Genomic DNA, 14,882 nt, shown 5'->3' on the forward strand with positions numbered 1-14,882 from the left:
GTGTGTGTGTATAGTAAGTCCATTGTTACTGTATATTCCTGTTCCTAAGGCTCAACTGGTAGAGCATGGTGCTAGCAATGGCAATGTCATGGTTTTGATTCTCTTTGGATAAAGGCATCTATGTAAAATATTATACAGACGGATTATTTTGCACACAGATATTAATATTCAAAATAGCTGCAATATCCATAAAGCTTAGCCACAATATCAAATAGCTTTAAATGATACCTTGTGTGTGATGTTTAATTGTTTAATAATGCTTTGGCATTGAAAACCCTTGTTTGTCATGTTAATTATAATTCATTAAACTGAACCAAACTGGAACTGAATATTGGAATTTAAACTGAAACTGGCATCTAAACTGAATTGGAAGTGAATTCATTGGAATAAGACATAGAACTGAATATGAATTAAATGGGAATTGAATTGGAATTGAGAGAGAGAAGGAATAGAAAGACAGTGAATTAGAATAGTGACAGAAGTAATCACACGAGACAGAGAATGAGAGTGTGTGTGAGAGAGACAATGACAGAAAGGATTACATGAGACATCCACTTGATGAGGTGAAATCACAACTCCCTTGCGTGAGTATTCTGCACACTTAGCCCCAGCATGTGCCGGAGTGTGCGTCTGTGAGTGTGTGTGTGTTAGGGCTGCAACTAACAATTATTTTGATAATCGATTAATCTAACGATTATTAGAACGATTATTCGGTGATTACTGCAACGATTAATCATTAGCTCTTAACTGATTATTCAGCTTGTGCCCTGACTTAAAAGGTTGTATTAAACGTGCTAACTAACAATAAAGAGGACAAAATCATCTTTTAAAAAGAAATATAAATGACATTCACTGAATTAAAGGGAAAAATACTTCTTATTAAATTCAGTAAAGAAATTCACTGCAAAAAATCCTATTGTTATCAAGTGTTTTTGTCTTGTTTTCCATTTCAAATCATCTAAAAATCCTTAAAACAAGATACATTTACTTGAGAAGCAACATATAAGATATTTAGATGTGCTTTAAGAGAATGTATCTTAAATATAAGTGTATTTTGTATATAAGTGTATTTTCTCCACTTGGTTATACTTCTACGAGTGCAGTAAAGACAAAATACACTTATATTCAAGATCTATTCTCTAAAAGCAAGTCTAAACATCTTATTTGCTGCTTCTCATGTGAATGCATCTTTTTTTAAAGGATTTTTAGATATTTTAAAATATTTGTATTTTTTATATTATATTCAACATTCTCAGATAAAATTATTTGTCTTCTGCAGTATAGCTGCTAAAGTAAATGTATGTTGTTTTAAAGGATTTTTAGATATTTATATTGGAAAACAAGCCAAAACAAAAACAAATAAAAAACGTATTTTGTTGCAGTGTATAATGGGGCAAAGACTACCTCTCTCACCTTTGTTCACTTCAATCCATCTTTAACTCACAAAAACAAACTCTCTCTTATTAATCAAGCTGCATATTGTCAATTTTCTTCATGATAATAAATACACAGTGAAACATATATTATGATTCAGTAAGTCACAAGCCATCACGTTATAATCTAACTGCATTAAGCGTGCATGCTCGAGGGTCCCCATGACAGAATGTGCATCAGCCGGCTGCAGTTTCAATCTCTCCCTCTTAGATCAGGACATTCGTGCAACTCGTAGAAGAGGAGCTGACCGCACAGAGAAATGCCAGTTTATTATTTGAACTTTAATAAAGCTATAATGCATTAAATAGAACTGCATTAAAGATGTAACATGGAAAGAGCTCCGGTGTTCTGTCGAAGTCTGTTCCCCCAATGTTTCCTGTTTGGTTAATGTTCCCTGTAGCGCAGTTAAACATGAAACATAGGGGGAACAGACTTCGACAGAACCCTGGCTCCACTTATTCCACAACGAGAGTGCTTCAATATTTATTTTGTATTTTTGCATTATAATTCCCTCATACTTTGCGAACTACATCACCTGAAGCTGTGAACGTTTGGAGTGCATCTGGACTGTGAGCTGTGTAATTTTAATTGTTTAAATGCTGTTGCAGATATGTCTCTTTAACTACACTTTGTCATTTGAACAACCAGTTATTGGACTGAAAAAGGCCACATCCAAACTAATATGTTTTCACTTTAAAATGCATTGTTTCTGCCACTAATTCACACTGAACAGCATAAAATGGAAATTCTGATTGGATGAGCCACTCGCAGCTGTAGTAAAATGACTTTAAAATGCACATTCAATAATGTGGTTAGGACTAGGGTTGTCATGATTATGAAATTTGGCTGACGATTAACTGCCAAACAAATAATTGCGATTATGATCATTAATTTACGATTCAATTCTGTTTAAGGGCTTTCAGGTTTATGACGAATCATTTTTAAACAAACTGTCATATTTTTAAGGTGTATGTGTGCTTCATACACCTTCAGAAATCATTTACAGTATTTATATTTAACTTGAATCAAGATATTGTAAAGATTTAATACTGTGGTGCTGCAGATTCAGTATCAGCACAGCATTAAGACACTCTTGAATAGTGATGCAGGAAACACCGACACATACACATTCACACATTAACTCACATCTAAAAAAAACCCTAATGTCAAAACACAATTCCTTTCTCATCGATTGCAGCAAGAAGATAAACTAAAAAGTGACGAAAAGCACTATGCTTTCATTTCAGCGGCCGAGGATGTTTTCAGACCAACAAACATAGTGATAAAACCCAAATTACAGCAGTTTCATGTTCCGTGACTTGATAATGCCTTCATTAGGATGTAAGAGGGAAAGAGGAGGAGCCAACCAAGAGGCATTCGACTGGAGAAAGCATTACTCTCTCACAAACACACACACACACACACACACACACACACACATTATTTACACAGATCACCCACCCCCAAAAGAAAAAGCTCAAGCCTAATATGGATATGGATGGTCCATCACCCGTGCCATTTAGGGAAAGAGAAAGAGAGAGAGAGAGAGAGAGAGAGAGAGAGAGACTATGTGTGTGTGTGTGTGTGTGCATCTTGGTGTGGGTGTCAGTGTTTTGCTTTATTGTGCTGAAGCTCAGAGATGCTCTGGCTCAATTACTGGCCCACTAAGAGGTACTCCTGCGTTTGTCGTAATCAACAAAACTGCAGCGGCCATCAGAAAAGAGCAGGCGCAGAGAAGCCCAGACCAGCAGAGACACGGATCTGTGCCTCTGGACCCCGAGCGTAAATCAGTCCGAGTCTGGACAATTATTAGCCTGTCAATATCTGCTGTAAGCAGCTGGCCACTGCAGCTCTTCCATTTTCCAAATGATGAAATGACCAATTTTTTCCAATGACTAATGTTAAATATGATGAAGAAAGGCCGGTGTGTTGAGGGAGCAGCCTCAAGCAAATATCACAATGCAGTCGTTTATAGTTACAGGACACATAATGCATTTTCAGAAATATATATAAAAAATATTTTTTAAAAATGGTGGTATTTAGGGTGATCAATGCATTTCATTTTACATTTGAGCATAATCAGAATTAAAGGGATAGTTCACTTAAACATGAAAATTATGTCATCATTTACAAACCTGTATGACTTTCTTTCGTAATAACACAAAAGAAGATGTTAGGCAGAATGTCAGATTAAGTCACCATTCTCTTTCATTGTATGGAAAAAAGATGCAATGAAAGCATCTCTTTTTTGCGATGAAAACATCTCCTTTTGTGTTCCACAAAAGAAAGTCATGCAGGTCTGGAACAACACAAAGGTGAATAAATGATGACAGAATTAAAAAAATAAATGTTTTTGTTATCTATCCCTTTTAAGCTACAAACCCCTCCCCTCCAACAATCAGTCAAACAGAGACCACTCCCAGCGAGCTGTACTGGTCCATTCTAGTACAGAATGCCCACTTTTCACGATCCAATCCAATTCATGATGGATAAACTCCATTCAAAACCGATTCAAATCATGATCCAATCAATTCCTGTTGGATAAAATCAACTCGATATCAGTTCAAATAACGATCCAATCTGTTTCTGATGTAAAAGAGTTTCTGAAATATGCCACATTATAGAAGTAAAATGGGTTGCAAACACTGGTTAAAAACTAATTACTACAGCTGCGAGGGGGTTTCGATTACAGCTGCTGAGACAGTGAAAGTAAATTTGGCATCTTCTCCCATCTGACTGTCTTAATTCACCGCTCTCTATTTTTTTTCTTCTTCTGGAAAGTCATTAAAAGGTAATAATGGATTTTTTTCTGTTGTTCTTGGAGCAAATGAGTAAGTGAAAAAAATATTTGCTGTGGTCTCCCATTCACAGCTGTCGAAGTTTACCCTGCAAACGTTTACTTCCGCGTTCCAAAACCCGGAGTGTGAAAAAGGTCTATCGCCTTTTCTGTGTCGAAATAAAAGCCCCCAGGTGAAGATGAAGTAAACAGGACAGAAATATATTACTATTGTATAATGCAAATCTAATAATCAGAATAATAATGATAATTCAGCATTATATTATAATAATCAACCTGACGTGACCCACAGTAGTAATTTAGTATTATGCAATGTTCAACTGGGGTTTCAAAAATAAGTCAGTGAAGTTGCTTTGCACTGTAAAAACATCTGAAGGTAAATAATGCTTTTTATTAAGCTACTATGTATCATTGTGTATGAAATGTAAATATAAAGTGCATATCAATGAATTTCATTCTCCCTTGTGTTTATTTAATGAAAAACAAATTATTAGATTTTTAATTTAATGTCTTTAAAATATTTAATCTACTTGGCTACGATGGCTGTTTGAATGAAATGATGGTTCCTCTAATAAAAAAAAACAAAAACAAAAAACACACGTATGAGCCATTTTAGAGTAAATACATAATTATCGAGATATATATATATCGAATATCGTCAATAGGCTGAAAAAATATTGAGATATAATTTTTTAAGACATATCGCCCACCCTAGTTGCAGCCCTAATTGTGATGTCAGCAATTAGGTAATGCAACACTTTAAGATCTAAAGAAAGCTACAGCTAAGTAAAGACAAATCAGTGAAGAAAGTGATAACCAACACAAACTGTACTTTCACTTTTTGTTCTCTGGGAAAGATTTATCTTTACAGGCAAAAGGTTAGGATGAGGTCAGATGGGTTTACTTAAAAAAAAAAAAATCCAGGCCAAATCCATGCCGGGCACAATGCCAGTCTTCACAACACTCACAATACCAACCACAACCTCACAGACACACATGTATGAGTGAGTGCCATTCAAATAGAGATAAAAGTACACAATATGATGTGTGTCTATGTATCAGCTGATTTTTATTACACACAAAAAAAAACTAAAAACTACATTAAACATGACAGTCTTTAATTCAAATAACAAATGCACCTTACAGGAACCGTACACCAAAAATGAAAATTCTGTCATCATTTATTCAGCCACATGTCGTTCCAAACCCATTTTACGAATTTTCTTCCATGAAACACAAAAGGAGATATTTTGCAGAATTTCCAAGAAGCTGTTTTCCATTCAATGAAAGTGAATGGGGAAAGGTGCTGTCAAGCTCCAAAAATGGCACAGAAAAGCACCATAAAAGTATAATAAAAGTAGTCCATTGTGGCCCATGTATATCAAGTCTTCTTGAGCCATAGCGTAGCTTTTATTTCATATTCACAGAAAATCTTCCCTTAATATATTTAAACTGGAAATTGCCATCACGAGACACAACAGAACCAAATACGTTTGACATTTCCTTGTGGAAAAAAAGCAGTGAGAACATTCTTTAAAACTTCTCTTTTTGAGTTCATGAGGGTGTTTAAACAATAACAGAATTATCATTTTGACTGAAGTATCCTTTTAATACAGTATTGTATTCCTCATATGACAGACTGCGTATCCAGTTATGCATCAGCATCTGTATCTGTTCCAGACAGCTCTGTCCCTAGGCTCTGACTGGCAAGGCCACACTGTCTGCATCTTAAATCTGCATTACTGCTGCCTCCTTTCTTTCATTTCTTCCCTGGCCATCTCTTAGTGTTATGGAACTGATATTTTCCACCGAGACCCCCTCGGCTCTATGTCGCTGTTCTGCCCATGATATCAACACTGCAATATCAATGTCCAGAGGGAAATGTAAAAGTGAATGTGGTATTTTAAAGAGGTGCCTTGAGTTGAAATGTATATATTGACAGCTGTTACCTCTGCAGTTTTTAATGTCAATGAACAGGCTACATTAAAACCAAGCTGGAAAAAAAAAAGAGGCGAAAAAGTAGTCTATACAACACACGTGCAATATTCTGAAGACATACACCGATCAGCCACAACATTAAAACCACCTGCCTAATACTGTGTAGGTCCCCCTCGTGCCGCCAAAACAGCGCCAACCCGCATCTCAGAATAGCATTCTTAGATGTTATTCTTGGCACCACAATTGTACAGAGATTTTGTCAGTTCGAGCCAGTCTGGCCATTCTCTGTTGACCTCTCTCATCAACAAGGCATTTCCATCTACAGAACTGCTGCTCACTGGATATTTTTCAAACCAGCCCGTCTGGCACTAACAATCATGCCACGGTCCAGATCACATTTTTTCCCCATTCTGATGTTGATGTGAACATTAACTGAAGCTCCTGACCCGTATCTGCATGATTTTATACAATGCACTGCTGCCACATGATTGGCTGATTAGATAATTGCATGGACGATTGTTGGTGCCAGGTGGGCTGGTTTGAGTATTTCTGTAAATCATGATCTCCTGGGATTTTCACACACAACAGTCTCTTTAATTTAATCCGAATGGGCTAAAAACAAAAAACATCCAATGAGCGGCAGTTCTGTGGACGGAAATGCCTTGTTGATAAGAGAGGTCAACAGAGAATGGCCAGACTGGCTCGAACTGGCAAAGTCTACGGTGACTCAGATAACCACTCTGTACAATTGTGGTGAGAAGAATAGAATGCTATTCTGAGATGCGGGTTGGCGCTGTATTGGTGGCACGAGGGGGACCTACACAATATTAGGCAGGTGGTTTTAATATTGAGGCTGATCAGTGTACGATAGCTTGATGTGAAGAACAAACTGACATTTTTTTCCCTTCTGCCGAATCTTATTCACGTTCAGGTTAAGACTAAAAATCAGGCCAGGTTTGACGTCATTCAAACTTGACGTCAAATATTTTGATTATGCCAAATTAAGCATAATAGATTTGAGAGCTGCAGCAGAGGGGAAGATGTTCAGTGAAGAATGACTTAAATTTTGGCCCATTGCTCAAACAAATTTATCACATTGCTTCAGAAGATTTGGAATAAGTAGCACAAATCATATTGTGATGGTGTCTGGGCCTTTTTAAGCTTTACAGCTGGGTAACTATGAACTGTTATTGTATGACAAAAAGCTGCATGAAGATTCTTCAAAAACTCTCCTTTCGCATTCCACAGAAAAAGACAACAACATAAGGGACCACACGAGGCTACGTAAATAATTAACACAATTTAAATTTTTGGGTGAACTATTACTTTAAACCTGAGGTAAAAATAAGAAAATGACCCTCCATTAACATGGATTATTTAAAATGAAAATTAATCTGCTGTTAAATAGTCTAAACTAATTCTTTAGCCAGCTGGAGGATGAAATTTCAGTTCTGTGAGTTTCTGTTCTGAAATGTTTGAGGAGAAAGAGAGGGTGTTCCTTTTTTGTAAAGCTCAAGACTGCCAGGAATTGTCTAAAAGTACCACACAGGATTGCAGCAAACAAAAATTGCTGGTCACAAAGTCTTTCCTGGCCTTTTCCTTATTACTCGAACTCTATTAGCCTCACAGCGTAATTGCTAAGGGAATACGAACCTCAGTGACATTGTTTGGTTAGTGCTGATGCACTAGGCCAAAACAACTTAAATTTAAAATCAGCAGCAAAGACCAACATATTCTGTGTTTAGGATGCTTGTGCCCACCAAGCTTATTAACCACACCGACTAAAAAAAAGTATTAACCAAATCAACTTATCTCCTATCAACTTTAAGTGATTAAAAGCTGAAAAGCTGTGAAAAGGTTTCCCTAGAATCAGTATTCTAACAATGAGATTTAGAAATTTACAGTATACCAAAAACTTAACAGGAATCAAAATCTCCAGACAGCAACAAAATTTAAACGTTCCACAGGGGCTTGCTAAAACATTAGAGAAAGGGATTCTGGGTAATACAGTACTGAGCTCTAAGCACGGTGCACCTGTGGTGCAAAACAACGGTAACCAAGCCGCAGGAGGTACGAATGCAAACAATGCATTGCCTACACCTCCGCCACCCCCATCATGGCCTGAGGGGGTAATTTATAGCAGATTATTCCCTTCAGACTAAGAAGTGGCGAAAACAAACCTACATCTCTTCAGAGCATCTCAACAAATACTTCAGAGCAATTGGCAAAGGTGGTGCACATCATTTAATAGCTTTAAGCCGCAGATCTCTGTCCCCTCCCCTCCCGTCCTCATGACCCGGCTATTTAAACTTCTCTATGATGTTTATTACAGCCTTGCTCTTTTCCAAATGCTGCTATTATTACCGACAGAATATGCTACACATTATGCGAAAAGCAGTAGGTCAAATGAGCATGGTTGTCTAAATACTCAGTATTCATGATACAGTAGGCCCACAATACCCAGATTATATATTGCATTGGCTGAGGATCTGAAGTATGCAACCTGTGAACACCTTTTCTATCGTGTAAGGCTGCAGAAGCTGAGGAGCCGTCAAATTCAAAAAGTTATACATGTTTAAAGGAATAGTTTTATCATAATTGAAAATCACCCTCATGTCGTTCCAAAACCGTTTGACTTTCTTTTTTATGTGGAACACAAAAGGAGATGTTTAAATCAATATTCCAATTAATCTTTTCAAAAACAATAACAGCTGATAGGCACTCATTTTATGGCTTAAAAATAGACCTAAAAGTATCATTTAAGTATTACATGTCACTCGTGCATCATTTTCCAAGTCCTCCGAAGGCATGTGATGTTTAAGTAATTTTTCAGCGCAAGTCTTGACGCCCATTGAGTCCATATCAACTGCCACTGGGTTATTCCATGTCAAATCAACCAAATTTCAAAAACGTCCCCTGCTGAAATCATTGAGTGTTTTAATACTTTCTCTGAAGAGAGAGAAACATAAATTTTGATGAAAGCTAAAATATTAAGTGCCATGGATTAAAATTTTCCATCGTTTTGTAGAGGGGGTAAAAATAAACATTTTCACCTATGATGAGTAAAACTACAGGTCAAAAATTAACCTTAGAAAGGTGGCAGCATCATTATATTTACTGAGAGATGGGTAGTCTTTCACTAAGATCGTTGACCTCAGCACCCCGTTGCATTATATGCCAATGGTGTTAGTCAAAAAATGGGGAGGAAAAAAGTTAGTTTCACCAAAGTTGGAGTTTGTTTTTCCAAAGTTGGATTGCCTAAAACTCCAGAAGTATTAAAGATATCTTAACATCCTTTTATATTCTGGTTCAGAAGAAACTTTCCTTTTTGTATCTTCTTATTTAAAGCCCTATAAAATGGATAAATCCCAGAGATACGGGACTCTCGGAGTGCTTCCCATCATAAATTCATACATTTTACCCATTTTCAATGGTCGAAAACCAAATGTGGGTCACATGGTATGAAGCTAGTTTTTCTTGTCCAACCAAATAATGGTCTGAAGTACAAATATGACTGAATCCAGAAATGTAGCTTAATTTATTCACATAAAAACAATAATTTTGTGCACAAATACACTTTTTTTTTTTTAAGGATAAGCAATACATGTGTCTCTTCAGTTAGTACAACACCTATATCTAGCTAGCAAAGCTCTGAAAAGGATCATTAGGGGTCCAAGCAACAAAGGGGCTGAAACCCTATTCTACAAACAAAACTTTGAGGGGACTCTGCTTGAGTTGACATGGAATGACCCCATTGTTTTTTTAAACAGACCAATATATTTATTAAAGAAATTATTTTACAGAATTTTAATTTTTTAGTGAACTAATTCTTCAATAAAACTAGAATACATTGTTTTCGTGGTTGTTGTTAGTAGTCCGGCATTAAGGTCAAAGTATACTTCGGGTGTACGCATTGCGGATCGCTCCGCGCACAGTACACCGATCAGCCACAACATTAAAACCACCTGCCTAATATGGTGTAGGTCCCCCTCGTGCCTCATGCCAAAACAGCGCCAACCCGCATCTCAGAATAGCATTTCAGCAATTCTAGAGACTGCTGTGTGTGAAACCAGCTCATCTGGCACCAACAATCATCCATGCGATTATCAAATCAGCCAATTGTGTGGCAGCAATGTAGTGCATAAAAGCATACAGATACAGGTCAGGAGCTTCAGTTAATGTTCACATCAACCATCAGAATGGGGAAAAATGTGATCTCAGTGATTTGGACCGTGGCATGATTGTTGGTGCCAGACGGGCTGGTTTAAGTATTTCTGTAACTGCTGATCTCCTGGGATTTTCACGCACAACAGTCTCTAGAGTTTACTCAGAATGGTGCCAAAAACAAAAAACATCCAGTGAGTGGAAGTTCTGTGGACGGAAATGCCTTGTTGATGAGAGAGGTCAACAGAGAATGGCCAGACTGGTTCGAACTGACAAAGTCTATGGTAACTCAGATAACCGCTCTGTACAATTGTGGTGAGAAGAATATAATCTCAGAATGCTATTCTGAGATCCGGGTTGGCGCTGTTTTGGCGGCACGAGGGGGACCTACACAATATTAGGCAGGTGGTTTTAAAGTTGTGGCTGATCGGTGTATGTGTGATGCAAAGTGTGTCATCAGCACAGCCGCGCAGCTTGGCTGCCAAGATTTTCTTGACTGGCGCACGCGGTCCTCGGCTGTACACATTGTCTGAGCATGCGCTGGCCATTGACTGTCCTAAAAGCGGCTGCGTCCGAAACCAGGAAAATGCTGCCTCCGGAGGCCGTATTTGGAGGTAGGAAGGGATCAAGGAATGTCCGAATCCAATGTTCGTGGCACATACTGTCTACTGAGATACCTTCATCTGATCAATTTTTGAAGGCAGCATTGATGTATCCTTCACTGCCTATGAAATCCCACAAACGTGTGCACGTGGATCCACAGCGGTTGAGCTGAAGAAAGAAAAATAGCGGCCAAAGCAGCAGTTGATAGCTAATTTGTGAATAAATGTACGCTTTTTTCACTTTTCCAACTTTTGATTTCATTTCTAATGAGAAAGTAGTATTGTAGTTAATACATATACACTTGGTTATCGCCAAAACTCTCTTGATTTTGTTCTAGATTATTTACCCATTGTGGTTCGGCTGGACTGAATGAAGCAGACGCGTTACCTTTAGTGGACACCAGATGGCAATATTTCAATTACTGGTATCCTAGAAACGATGTGACATTATGCTGCCTACGTAGCCTGTCCAAAACCAGTTTCTGGAGGTACCTTCGTACACAAATGCTGTCTGTTGAGTCACTGACTGATAGGGCAGCGAGGCAACAAGACAGCTACCTTTGGTTTTGGACGCAGCCAGAGTGTCACAAAGAAGTTGTAGTGTGCATGCATCGAATGCGTTCCTATTCGTTCGCGGTAGAAAAGTATACTCAGAAAGGTAACGTGGTCAACAGGATGTGAGACAATCCGGGACACGCAAAAACTAAGTATACCCAGGTATTAAGTCAAAAAAATAGAAGAGTCAAAGCACAATGCCAACATGGCGAATGAAGTATGGCAATGTATTTATACTACACACCTGCAGAGCGCACTTTGTCAACGGTTGAGCTGTAAATTCTTCATTGAACTCAGAACATACTATGAAAGTACAGGAATTCAGACACAGACAGAGTCTTGTTCAAACGTTGTGGGCAATGCAGTATGACACTCCTCATGTTTAAATAAAAAGTCCCAGACCAAACAATCCACATCTCTAATTAAAAACCAATGACTGACTGAAAAAATGGATCTTACCAAGCACTTCTAAAAAGATAATGGGAGCCGTTAATGCAACAAAACCACTTTGTGGTTTCATTTTCAAAGTTCCATTTGAGTTAACGTGCAGCATGCACATCATCAGAAAGTTAGATATTTGTGTGCATCTTGCGTTGCAGTCCGATTCTTCAGACAGCTTGGCAATATGCTTACGGCACAACACAAAATCAAAGTCAGTTTGGCGCTATGCAATGGCCACATACGTCCATTTCACGCACATGTACATAAACCATTTATTAGTTGATAAATCTACAAATTGTTTGTTTTATTATGTGGAGTCTCAAGTAGGCAAAATGACCAAAATGGCCATCTCTAACCTGAGGAAGCCGAGATGGACAGCTTGCGGTTTCAAATGAACAGTCAACCGCAAAAACAAAACATCTACGCAGGAACATTGGGGACACCTAAGGACATGTAAGAATGCATGAAGATGCATTATATATGGTAAATAAAACCACACTCATCTTCAAACACAGGAGTGAGTGATATAGAGATGTAGAACCGTAAGAGAGACCAGAGCCCAGAGGCAGAATGACCATGAGCCTAAATGGGTCAAGGAGAGAGGTATCCAAAGAACATCACGCTAATGCACAAAGACATGAATTTCGAAAGGGATAGAGAGAGAAACAACTAACTTGTTGAAGCTGATGGGAGTCCGCCTGGCCCCTGACCAGCTAATATGAAATTCATTTCAACATTTAATTACAGTATGCATGCCAATTAGATTTCTAAAACTCATTTGTCTTCAGGACCACAAAGTACCCGTAAAAAACAATCCACATCGATAACTTGGCTTGCATTTCCTGAAAGAAATACCAGTGCTTGCAAAATACCAAAAGAATAATGTTGAAGATGCTTTGCTGTTGTCATGACACTCAGTATGTGTCTTGTTTTCAGTCGGCTATGCACGAGAATCACATAATGTGATGCCATCTTTTCAGTTCAAATGCGAATAGATTTAAAGATGCAAGGAAGACAAAAATCACAATTTAGTATTATTGTAATATTGCAATGACGTCATCACAGAATGTTCAACATTTAAAATTTTACCGACTAGCAACATATGTCAGAGGTCTTCAAATGTTAAATCTCACATTTCTTAAATGTAAAGTTTATGAAAGCCAAAAATAGATGTCAGACCTCAGATGTTCAGGCAAAATGCGTTCTTGCATTGAAACAAGCAAGACACAGCGCAACAAATAGAACAGAATGCAAGTGTCTTGAGACCCGTTTTTAAAAGTTACGTTTCTTGTAACTTGACATGGCATCTTAAAAACAAGCACTGTAATAACTTTAAAAGAAAAAAAAAAAACAATGTTTATTAACAAACAAACCTGAAGTCTTCTTAGAGAAGCATGCATGTTTTTGTAATAATATATAGCCTGTTTAATGCCTCCCCCGCCTCATTCTTCCCCCAAACAATCTGCAACACATATTGAGCCACTGAGCATGTCACCAAACAGAACTTGTATCATGTTTCAAGATGCGGCTTAATACAATTCAGCACATTTAATCTGCATTTTAACTGCATCAGGGAGGCGTGCGGAGACGCATACCGCAGCATCTGATTAAACCTAAACAGCTAGCTCCAGCGGCGCGGCTGTGAATTAGAGGTGTTTGTTTTTTCATGCTGTAATAAAAGAGACAGACACTGATTCACTCTCCCTCTCCAGAAAACGATGGCCCATTCCATAATGTAGCAAGACTGAATTATTCACACGTAGCCCTCTGGAGGAAGAGAGAAGGGAGAAGGAAGTGAGATACAGGACAGAGAGAAAATGGGACATACATGAAAAAGGATTTGGAGAGTCAGGCCTGTAGAACAGGAAGAGGAAGTGTGGGAGCCATGAGGAACTCTCAAGATGAGACGAATCTAATAAAGCAATAAGACACGAGTGGCTGTGCGTTAAATAGATTTTTTCTATGGGTTAGGGGTGTTCTGCACCTAAAACCCACTTACCTGCAGTAAAATCTTTGGACTCTAATGGCTTATTGCATTTATAAAATGACATTGACATCACTATGATAAAAGACTCCAATGTTCAATAAACAGTTACATTTCTGTTTATTCTAGTGCTTGGAATTTGTTTCTTTGTTCTTTAAATTTATAGCTGACTGTACTTGAATTTTACTAACTTGAAAAATACCTGAGGCCTACTTGCCATTGTTGTAATTTATTTGATTAATATCTATATTAAAATGTAACATAAAAGAAGTGTTTAATTGCATATTCGTTTTTGCTCTGGTATAGAAGTAGGAATCATGAAATATAGGGTTGGGAACTGAGAACCATTTCTTATTCAGACCCGGATCCATAAAAAACAAATACCAGAACCATAACGTTTCTCAAACATATCCTCCACAAACAAATAACATACAAAACTACAGTGCTACCACCAACCCTTAATTATTTTTATATTACAATGTTCTGCGAACGATCTGTTCTGTTAAAATCTGAAATGATCTTATCATTTGGTATAGGGCTGCAACTAACAATTATTTTGATAATCGACTTATCTAACGAATATTAAAACGATTATTCGACGATTATTGCAACGATTAATCATTAGCTCTAAACCGACTATTCAGCTTCTTCCCCGACTTAAAAGGTTGTATTAAACGTGTTTACTAACAATAAAGAGGACAAAATCATCTTTTAAAAATACCTCTAAATGACATTTACTGAATTAAAGGGAAAAAATACTTTTTATTATGTTTAATTCAGTAAAATTGTCACTACAAAGAAATCCTATTGTCATCAAGTGTATTTGTCTTTTTTCCATTTAAAATAGTCTAAAAATCCTTAAAACAAGATACATTTACTTGAGAAGCAACATATAAGATATTTAGACTTGCTTTAAGAGAATGTATCTTAAATATAAGTGTATTTTGTATATAAGTGTATTTTTTCC

At 37.4% G+C, this 14,882-nt stretch overlaps 1 protein-coding gene across 15 annotated transcripts in view; it reads right to left on the reverse strand.

The window, feature by feature from the left end:
• Nucleotides 1-14,882, reverse strand: part of LOC127422841 (calcium/calmodulin-dependent protein kinase type II subunit gamma-like) — a 128,803-nt gene that overhangs the window by 79,358 nt on the left and 34,563 nt on the right. The gene's annotated exons all lie outside the window — the stretch shown is intronic.

Source organism: Myxocyprinus asiaticus, chromosome 32, assembly GCF_019703515.2.
Source record: "Myxocyprinus asiaticus isolate MX2 ecotype Aquarium Trade chromosome 32, UBuf_Myxa_2, whole genome shotgun sequence".
In the NCBI taxonomy this organism is placed as follows: domain Eukaryota; kingdom Metazoa; phylum Chordata; class Actinopteri; order Cypriniformes; family Catostomidae; genus Myxocyprinus; species Myxocyprinus asiaticus.